General features: G+C 34.7%; 1 non-coding gene across 1 annotated transcript; it reads right to left on the bottom strand.

Moving 5' to 3' along the window:
• Positions 1 to 7,978: 7,978 nt before the first annotated feature.
• Positions 7,979 to 8,086, bottom strand: LOC125617045. The gene has a single exon (XR_007347899.1). It is a non-coding gene; the product is annotated as a U6 spliceosomal RNA (small nuclear RNA).
• Between the last annotated feature and the right edge of the window lie 2,143 nt (positions 8,087 to 10,229).

Here is a 10,229-nt window from a genome sequence, read left to right as displayed (position 1 = left end):
TGAGAACTTAAGCAAGTCATTAACCTCTTATCTTTCAGTTTCTCATCTATAAAATGGGAAAAATAATGTTTGCCTTGCCAAGCTGACATGAAAATTTAAAAAACGGCAAGTAATTATCATATGGCACACATCAAAAATTGGGAGCTATTACTTTCATCAGAATATATAATGTAGGATTATATTATGCACAAGATGAAAAGGAAAACACAACTTTTTCTAAAATAAAAAGCAACTGATATGAAAAATATGCTGAGTAGAATATGTTATCACAGGACTGTTATTATTATTTTTTTGTCATCTATAGCCTAGTTTGTGTGATATTTTTTTTTTAACTCATGGACCTCTTTGTGGACACAGGCCCACTGAAAATATCTGGAAACTTCCAATGTAACTACACAGGTTGAATTAATAAACTTTTGTGTTTCTGTTCCACACAAAAATGGGCATCTTTAAAATGATGTAAAGAGTTGCACAAACTTTGAGAGATGTATCTGCATCTACAGTCTACACTTGACTTCTTCTGTCTGAAGGCTGCATCCTGAGTTCAGTGAAGTTCTACTGCAAATGCAATCTATGCAAATTCCAGCCAAGGAATATGACTGCTCTGATTCCTCTCTAGGTTTAGAATTTTTCTCCCTAAAAAACACCAGTAGAAAGAGCTTTGGATATTCAAGATAGAAAAGCAAGTTCAAAAATAAAGACACTTTCTCTGTGCCCTGTTCTGTTCATCTGGACAAAAATAATAAACATAAATAATAAACATAAGAGAACGCCAAACCCTTTTGGAAGCTAGGCATGACCTATAAATGATGTAGATGTGGAAATAGAAAGTTGTGGGAAGAAGAGAGGTGATGTACATTAGGTATTTCTTTAATTAAAATACACCATAACACTAAATTTGTGGTTTAAAAGATAAGCTCAAATCAACTTTGTACCAAAAAACTGAACTCATGGTAAATAAAATAATTTGACAGAAATATTGTTTTCTTTCTTTAATTGGGCTCTTCCTGAAATTGCCTTTCCTGGTATATTTATACCAAGAAGGAATTTTGCCCACTGGGATATATAAGGGGAAACCAAAAATTGATGGGTAAATCCTCTTTTGAGAAGAAAATCAAGTCTACTTATCTTGAGTAATGCCTTCTTTCAGAATTTATTAAATATGGGTATCACCTCTTTCTGAGTGTCATTTCCACCACTACTTGTGAAAACCCAGAGTTCTGCTCTTGTCTTTAATCAAAACTTCTCATTTGTGAGCAGATAAAGCTTTTTTTCATTGACCCTTCTAACTATTTGTAAAATGCTTTTCTCTATTTCATGACTAGGCTAAGTGAGGCCAATGAACTTGTCCAGTGGCACACTATTAGTGAGCAGGAGATGTGACAAATGGAACCCTCATAAATCTTAGTCCACATTCTCATGGATCCATGGAATAAATCCTCTGTCATCTAGGATAGCAGACTATAGTAGCGATGGATAAGATAGAGGCAGATAAACACTGGTGTTGGAAGAATGGGACATAAGATACAGGAACAAGTCTCAGTAGCAACAAATGCTTTATCTTACCAACAGGAAAAGAAATCCAAAATGAAGGTTATGAGTTTGGAAACATCCAATCAAGAATGTGGAAACAAGGTGTTTGGTAGTTATGTTTGTAAGGGAAAGTTCACGTGGAACAAATAGTACTAAGAACACAGGCATCATTTTTTCACATTGTCTAATTTTGGTGTTAGACCAGAATTTAATGAGACAAGAAGATTGCCATAGCCTGAATGTCTGTGTCCCCCAAATTCCCTATGTTGAAAACCTATCCTTTAGGATGATGGTATTAGAAGATATATCCTTTTGGAAAGTGATTAGGTCACAGGATGATGTCCTTATGAATAAATTTAGTCCCATGGAAATATTTTTGTTGTTTTTATTTTCCATCATGTGGGACACAGAAGAAGGAGCCACATGTGAACCAACCAAATGACCTTCATTAGATACCAAACATGCCAGAAGCATCTTCTTGGACTTCCCAACCTCCATAACTGTGAGAAGCAAAATTCTATTGTTGTGAGATGGTATTTTGTTGTAGTAGCCTGAATGGACTAAGACAAAGATATTATCTATTTTCTAGTGTGAATTACTATCAAGTAGAGCATTAGCAGTCAAGATGATCTTGACTATTCTACACATACCTAAATGTAGTCCTCTTTTACTTTACTGAGGCATGAATTTAATCACACAATGTCAATTGAGAGTCCTTGACCTGGCAGGTGATCTTAGGTCACTACCTATCACTCCCTTTTCTCCTTCTTCTCTTTCTCAGTTTTTCCTTTTTGTAATAACTTTTAAGAAGGTTCAAATATTGTTGGTTTTTGTAAAATATGGCCCTCAAGGGAGAGTTTAAATTTGAATGCAAGGTAGAAATTGTAATCAACAGAAATACCATGGTGTTCAAGAGAAATTAGATGTCTGAAAAAGCTTAGTGACCATATAAATATGTATCTATCCATTTTTGCTGATTTTTCTAGTGTTAGGACATAGCCCTTGTTAAGATTGAGTTTACTATATAGCCATTTAGAATATGCACCATATTTCTTAGGATTTGGCTAAATTTATATACAGGTTTTAAATAAAATCCAGAGAGGCTCCAGGACCTGCAACAAAAGACAGAAATGAGTTTCAAGGCCCTATGACAAAGTCAAACACATATCTGATTTAATTTCAGTCACCCTGCAGAGCCTGTAATAAACACTATATGATCAGGGAGCTGCAATTTCTGTTCAAAATAATCTCCTGTTGATGACTTATTATACATTGATATGAAAATTACTTTCTACATCCAACATAAGCTGCTTTGATGAAGAAGATGAGTGATTTCTGCTGTCAGTAACCACATACCTGATCACTGATGGACAACCTCCCTGTCCTCTTCTGATGGACAGATAGTGGGCTGCAGTCTGGTTTCTGCTCTGTAAGGTCATATGAAACCTAAGGTCACACTGACCCTAAAGGGGTCAATTGAAGGCACAGAAACTTAGAAAAGCATCATGTTAAAGGTTTATTAATAATATTTATTATTTGATTTGATAGATCACTATTGAAGTAGAAAAATTTGAGTTATAAAGAAGAAAGATACCTTTGTTTTTATAAGGTCATTGTGATGTGAAAAAAATTTTATACATCCTTTAATTTAGGGAACTCATTTTGGTGAAAAACAAATACTCGTAAATATGGAACCTTGACATACTGAATGTTTAAAGCTGAGTGAATTTGAGGAACAGCACGTGGAGGAAGGGCCCTCTGACCTTTTCTCTACAGCAAGTTATGAATGTTGGATACATGTTGAGAAAACAAACAAACTTTTTCCTCTTTTTGCTATGGAATGTATCTCCTTTTTGGAAAGTTCTCCTTGGTCAGTTATGTGCATAGCACATTTGTTTGAACTCTAGGGTAGTAATTATTGAAGCAAACTTATTCTTACAATAAAGGTTAATGACTCTCCCCAGCATTTTTCTAGTAATTTCCATGTTACTTGATGTTTAGTGTAAATTAAATGAAATCTTAACAAAGTTATTTTGTTTTATTTCCTCAGAGTATAAGAGCTGAAAGTACATATTCCCCTCCTTTAGTGCTGGCCAGGGTTCAAATCCTTTACCACATTTATTTGAATGGGATATATGAATTACATGTTCAAGGAGGTGATGGCTAGAATGTGACATTTTACTTATTGCCCCCAATTAACAACATACATATCCTGAATGCTAATCCCAACCATCAAGACACTTTATGAGTTAATCTAATAAGCTACCTAAGAGTGTACTCTTAGCAGGCTAATCGTTCATATCCAAAGCAAAGACTTCTCAGATTGGAATTCTTTTTTTTTCCAGGATGGAATTCTTAATCTTAATTAAATTGTCTTACTTGGCTATCACGAAGTGAACAGATGATAATTCAGCATTATTCAAAATCAAATGAATTTCCTAAACACATTAGAAGTCAGTGACAGGTTATTGTATAACATTTCTTGGAAGGCTATTTTGTAAGTTCAAGAATAGATGGGAGCCCTATACTATAAATGGTGAGTTTGCACTCACCAGCTAGCTGAATTTGAACACCATTTTTCTTAATGATGGGTGTGGATGGGATTGCAGCCAGGGACTCATGATGACCTCAAACATCCCAGGAATGTAGCATGACTCTTCCCAAAGACAAGGCTAGCAGAGAGCTTTACACTTGGGCTGAGGATTCCTCATAGTTTTCATAGTCCTTATTTTTCCCCCAGGGCCTATGAAATGAAAGGTTCATATGATTCTATTTTCAAGGGTTTCATTTTGGCTCATTTCTGGGAACTCCCTGGTAAAATAATAATGGCTTCTTTCCAAAAAGTATTGATGCTAAGTTTACAATATCTTAGAACAGGAAGCTATTTATATGATGTCTCTTACATTATAAAAATTGCCTGTTCAACTTAACTGCTCCTATGCTGTCTATATTTGGGAAAAGTTTTGAAACACTAGAAAAAAAATTTTAAAAAGATACAACTTTCAGAATGTGTAGGGCCTAAAAAAATCCACAAAAAACCCGAATTTGAATTCTGTTTCCAACACCAACTAGTTATTTGATTCTTGATAATTTTTCTACCTTTTAGTTTTCAATATTGAAATTAAAGACTAATAAAACATTTAGTAGTTGCTGAAAGGATTTAATAATTAAAGTTTGTAGAAAACACCTGCATTCTTTGGTTACAAAATACTCAATAAGACTTGGTTCCTAATTTCTGTGCTATCAATATTTGTAAATGCATATTCTATTAATCTATAACATTTTTTATCTTTGACTAGTATATTTTACAGATTGAATCATCTCAGATTTCCAAAAAAAAATCATATAGAAGAGTATTAAAAGAAATTTTACTATTTTGTTAATATTTTTAGTTCTAGGGTTGATGCTATAAGGAACTGTAGGAATGCTACAATTGTAGCTACAAATGTAGGGATTGTAGGAATTCCATGCTAAGGAATCTAGACTCTGTAGTGTGGACAATGGGAAGCCAAAGGAGGATTTTCACCATGGGAAGAAGCTTCCTTCTCAACTAATATTTGAATGCCTATTATTCTCAGGCACTAATCCTATTTGTAACTTAGAGTGATCTGATAGCAATATAGAAGAGAAACCAGGAATGGTTTTATATTGGACATTTGTGAATAAGTGCTAGAGATAATGAGAAAGATTAGTAAAAACTTTGAAACTTAGATTCTTCCGGTTTCGGAGAGTATCTGAGCTTAAAATGAGAGGCAGCTTCTGTGCATTAATCCAGTGCCTACTCCCACAGAAGCCTCCCATGCTGCCCGGGCAACAGCTTGTCATCCATTTGGCAGAAATTTTACCCTTTGAGAACAACCAAATTCCAAGTTGTGGAGGTGTTTTTTAAAATGGGAACTTTGGCTTTATTTCCCTTCCCCACCCCCCATATGCTTGAGAGTGAAAAGAAATTCTCTCTTTAAAGGTAAAGGATTTAATGAGGGTAAATTTTAGATTTTGATCAGTTATATTTTTAAAATTAAACCTTCAGAGTAGATTGACTTGCAACTGCTTTACAGCAGAGATATACTGCATACTGAATTCAAGCCGAAAAGCGCTTTCATAGGCCTGGCAACACATTTCCTCTCAGGGAATGGTCTCGGAATTCCATCCCTTGTTGTGTAATTCTTAACTTAATTTTTTTGATAACAAAAACTATTTTTGATAACAAAAATTATTTTCACTGTTTCACACTTAACGAAGCAAAGAAGCAAATAAAAGTGTAGTAGGATGGCTTGGAACAAATTTTAAAATCTTGGAAAACAGATAAACTGGTCATTAATTTTTCTCCACCAATAGACCAGGCTCAAGTTTAGCTTCCACATAAGCCCTGCAATTCTAACCTCTGAACTGAGTGTAGTTTTATATATTGGCTTTCATTGGTTAAGTCATGTCTAAAGTACTAAGTGTATTCACTTTGATGCTACTAAATAATTAATCATGAGTCTTCTGAATATAGACTATTGATTTTAAAATCCCAGTCAGGTGATGTTATTATTTTGAAGGAAAAATAAAAGTGTATTACATGAATCTTAGTCATTTACTTTCATGAAGAATCACAAGTATGTTCAAATGCCTATGATTGTCATATACTTTATCAATGAAGCATTTGTAACAACATTGCAATGAGACCAAGAACACTGACAATTAAATTTAAAAATCATTAAATATTAATATAACCCTTTGGAAATCTAATAATTACACATATGTATACACGCACACACATTTATTTACTGCAATTTGATTCTCTCTCATGTCATTTTATTGAGAGATAAAAAAGTTTATCTGCCAGTTGATGAGTCAGCCACAGTAACTTTCTTTTGAAATTTTAAAGGAGAAAACTGAATTCTGAGAAGTCATTTTTATTAAGGTCACACTCTGGATAGGGGAAGCCAGAAGACTAATCTGTTTGCTTAATTCTTCTGCATGTATTTACTCTACCATGCTCTTTGCCTTGACATTGACAATCAGATTGAGCTCTTCCCTCATAAGACACTGTTTTAACAGATAGCCAACTATGTAAACAACCCTATGCTTGAAAGGCATGACAAGTTTAATAGTTTCATGGGAACTTTGATGGGACTGAATTGATCTATCTGGAACCCATCTGGGAAAATTCCAATAAGGAATAGAAACTTTCAGGACAGAGAAGGAAAAACAGCACGACGACAGGAGGGAGCAGTGCATGGAAAAGCTTTGAAATCTAAGAGACCATCCCAGTCAGGATAACAAAGAGGTTCAGGTGAGAAGAACCGAGAAGGGGATGCAGGGAGCTTTGAAGTCTCCTGCATCATGTGAAGGAATTTAGACTCTGGAGTATAGACAAATGGGAAGCCATAGGAATGTTTTCACCATGGGAGGAAACTTCATTTACTCAACCAATATTTAAATACCTATTATACTCAGGCAGGAATTCTATTTGTAACTTAGAATGATCTAAAGCAATATAGAAGACAGACCAGCAATGGAAAAGACTGGAGGTTATTTCAAAACGTTCAAGAAAAATGACGCGATGGTTAAGGTAATAATTAATGTGAGGGGAAGCTATTGTGAAAGAGTAAAATAATAGCATCATTGTCTTAGCTTTTTATTCTCCTTTCTCTAGCTGCCAAGTCTCCCAATATTTTCACATATCAGCAGATCTCTAAGGTTTAAACGAGTTTGACTTAGACACAGTTATTACCATCTGGCTTTTTGCAGTAATTTCTATTTTACTACCAAACCTGGGATAATGTCTCAAGTGGAAGTCAAGTTAGGAACTAAACGAAAATCACCAGTATGATCCCTCCAGTTTTCTATTTATTGCCCATGATTACTAAGTTCTGCTTTAAACACAGTAAAATCCTTTCCAATTAGCTTAAGCCACTCAGGAGCAACACAATGTGTTTGGGTCCTAGTCCTTTTATAGGAAAACTCTTTAAGGAGTGAGGAGAGTGTGTGTCTACTTTCCCAAGCATCTTTTGCTACTAACACTTTAATTCACACTTATCCTTTTTCCCTGTTGTTCTCATCATATGCTAGTTATTAAATATAAGTTTAGAAGCATTTTGTGATGAGAAGGATAGAAATAAGGAGATGGCTCAAAGTTGTCCAAGCAATTGAATTTTATCCTACAGCTAGTGTATGTATGTATGTGTGTGTCTGTGTCTGTGTGTGTATACAGAATTTGTTTAGAAATCATAATATTTCCTAGGGCCAGGGGTTTGGTTTTTTTAGAGCAATTTTAAGTTCACAGCAAAACTGAACTGCACGTAACAGAAATTTCTCATATATCCCTGCTTCCACACATGCAGTCTCCCTCCCCTATCATTAATCTCCCCCACCAGAGTGGTACATTTGTTATAATCATTGAACCTACATTGACAGATAATCATCATCTATAGCCGATAGTTTATACTCTTTCTTTTAAAATATGGAATTCGTAATGAATTTGCCAGTCATTCTTGTGCGTGGGCTGCGCTAATCTTTTCTGTATCATCTAATTTTATTATATGTGAAGGCATAGCTATTGCACCATTGATATTTTTACTGTCTTTGTAGTTTTTAATTTTCCAGAATGTTGTATACCTGGAATCACAAAGCATGTAGTCTTTTCAGATGGGTTTTTCTTCATTTAGTAATATGCATATACATTCTTCCACATTGTCTTCATGACTTGATAATTAATTTCCTTTTGATTTGAATAATATTTCATTTTATCAATGTGCCACGTTTTATCTGCTCAACTCTTGAAGGACATCTTGCTTGCTTTCAAGCTTGGGCAATTATGAATAAAACTGCTATAAACATGCATGTGTAGGGTTTTGTGTGAACAGAACTGCTAAAGTCTTTATAAACCAGGATTCTGCAAAAAGAAAGAATCTATAGGAGATAAATAGGGGATTTATTAGGACAACTGGTTCATACAGTTATAAAATCTGAAAAGTACCATGACAGATAAGGTATCTGAAAGATGGAGAGCCAGATAAGTCAGTAGCATGGTTCAGTCCAAGTGTGAAGACCTGAGAACTAGGGTACCTCTCAGAGCAAGGTCGAAGACCTAAAAAACTAAGGGAGGACGGATGCAAGTCCCTGAATACTAAGGGATGAGAATCTGGAGAAGGGTATCTAGCTCCAGAAAAGAGAGAAAATTCACCTTTCTTCTGCCGTTTGTTCTTTCTGGGTGATCAGCCAACTGGATGGTCCTGACCATAATGGGTGAGAGCAGATAGTCCTCATTCATACTGCTGATTCAATTGCCAGTCTCTTCCAGAAATATCCTTTCAGACATACTCAGAAATCATACTTTACCAGTGCCATAGTTTGTATCTAGAATGTGCCCCAAAGGCCCATATGTTAAATAAAGACTTTGTCTCATACTCTAGGGAGGTCGTGGAACTTGAAACGTATGCCTACTGGGAGGCACTGGGGATGTGCCCTTGAAGGCATTAGTGGGAATCCAGTCCCTTTCCTATTTTTCTCTTTTGCTTCCCAGCCATTATAGGGGAGCAGCATTCTCCTCCACATTCTTCTGCCATGATGCATTCACTGCCTCACCACCACAGCCCCAAACAACAGGTCAACTGACTATGGACTCAACGCTCCAGAGCTGTGAAAAAACAAAACAAAACAAAAACCTTGACATTGTTCTAAATTGATTAGCTCAGTTTTTTGTTTTTTTGTTTTTTTGTTTTTTTAAAGACTAGTATAAAGGCAAGTAACACATCTAGCTATCTGGGCATAGTGATTTCTTGCTGTTTTAACATGCATTTGCCTGATGGCATATGTGGAGCAACTTTCATATGCTCAGTGAAGGCATTAACCTCACACATGTGGAAGAATCTCACTTGGCCTAATCATCTCTTAAAGATTCTGTCTCCCATATCATAGCATTAGCAATTAAATTTCACCATGAGTTTTGTAGAAGACATTCAATCCATAACACACTATTTTTCTGCCTTTTGTAGTTCTAGGTGTCATTTTTGTTTATAAATTTCAAGAATTTTAAATTAATTTTTTAATTTATTTTGATTTCTTTGATAATAAGTTGGTCATTGGGAGAATGTTATTTAATTTCCATGTATTCATAGAATTTTTAGAATTTCTTTTGTTGATTTCTAGTTTTATTCTGTTGTGATCAAATAATACACATGCCATGATTTCAATTATTTTTTTAATTTGTCAAGACTTGTTTTGTAGTCTAACATATGGTCTACCCTGGAGAATGTTACATGTGCTGATGAGAAGAGTATGTCTTTTGCAGTAGTTGGGTGGAATGTTCTGTAAATATCTGTTAGGTCCATTTGGTCTATAGAATAGTTTAACTTCAAGATTTCTTTATTGATTTTTTTAATCTGGATACACTTTCAATTGATGAAAATTGGTGTTAGAGTCAATGTCTCCTTTTAGATATAATAATTTCTTGTTTTATTCTTGGACGTACCAGTGTTGTGTACATATCTATTTATAATATTTATTTAATGACCTTCATTGGTTCTTTTTACACATTTTGATTTAAAGTGTGTTATTTGATATAAATAGGGCTATTCCTACTCACAATTGTTTTCCATTTGCATGGTCATATCTTTTTCTATCTTTTCATTTTCTGTCTATGTATGTCTTTATTGTTGAAGCGAGTTTCTCATAGGCAGCATATTATCAGGTCTAACTTCTTTTTA

This window comes from Marmota marmota, unplaced genomic scaffold (assembly GCF_001458135.2).
Source record: "Marmota marmota marmota unplaced genomic scaffold, marMar, whole genome shotgun sequence".
In the NCBI taxonomy this organism is placed as follows: Eukaryota; Metazoa; Chordata; class Mammalia; order Rodentia; family Sciuridae; genus Marmota; species Marmota marmota.
Note: the sequence above shows the minus strand (reverse complement) of the source record. Positions and strands in the feature narration are given on the sequence as shown.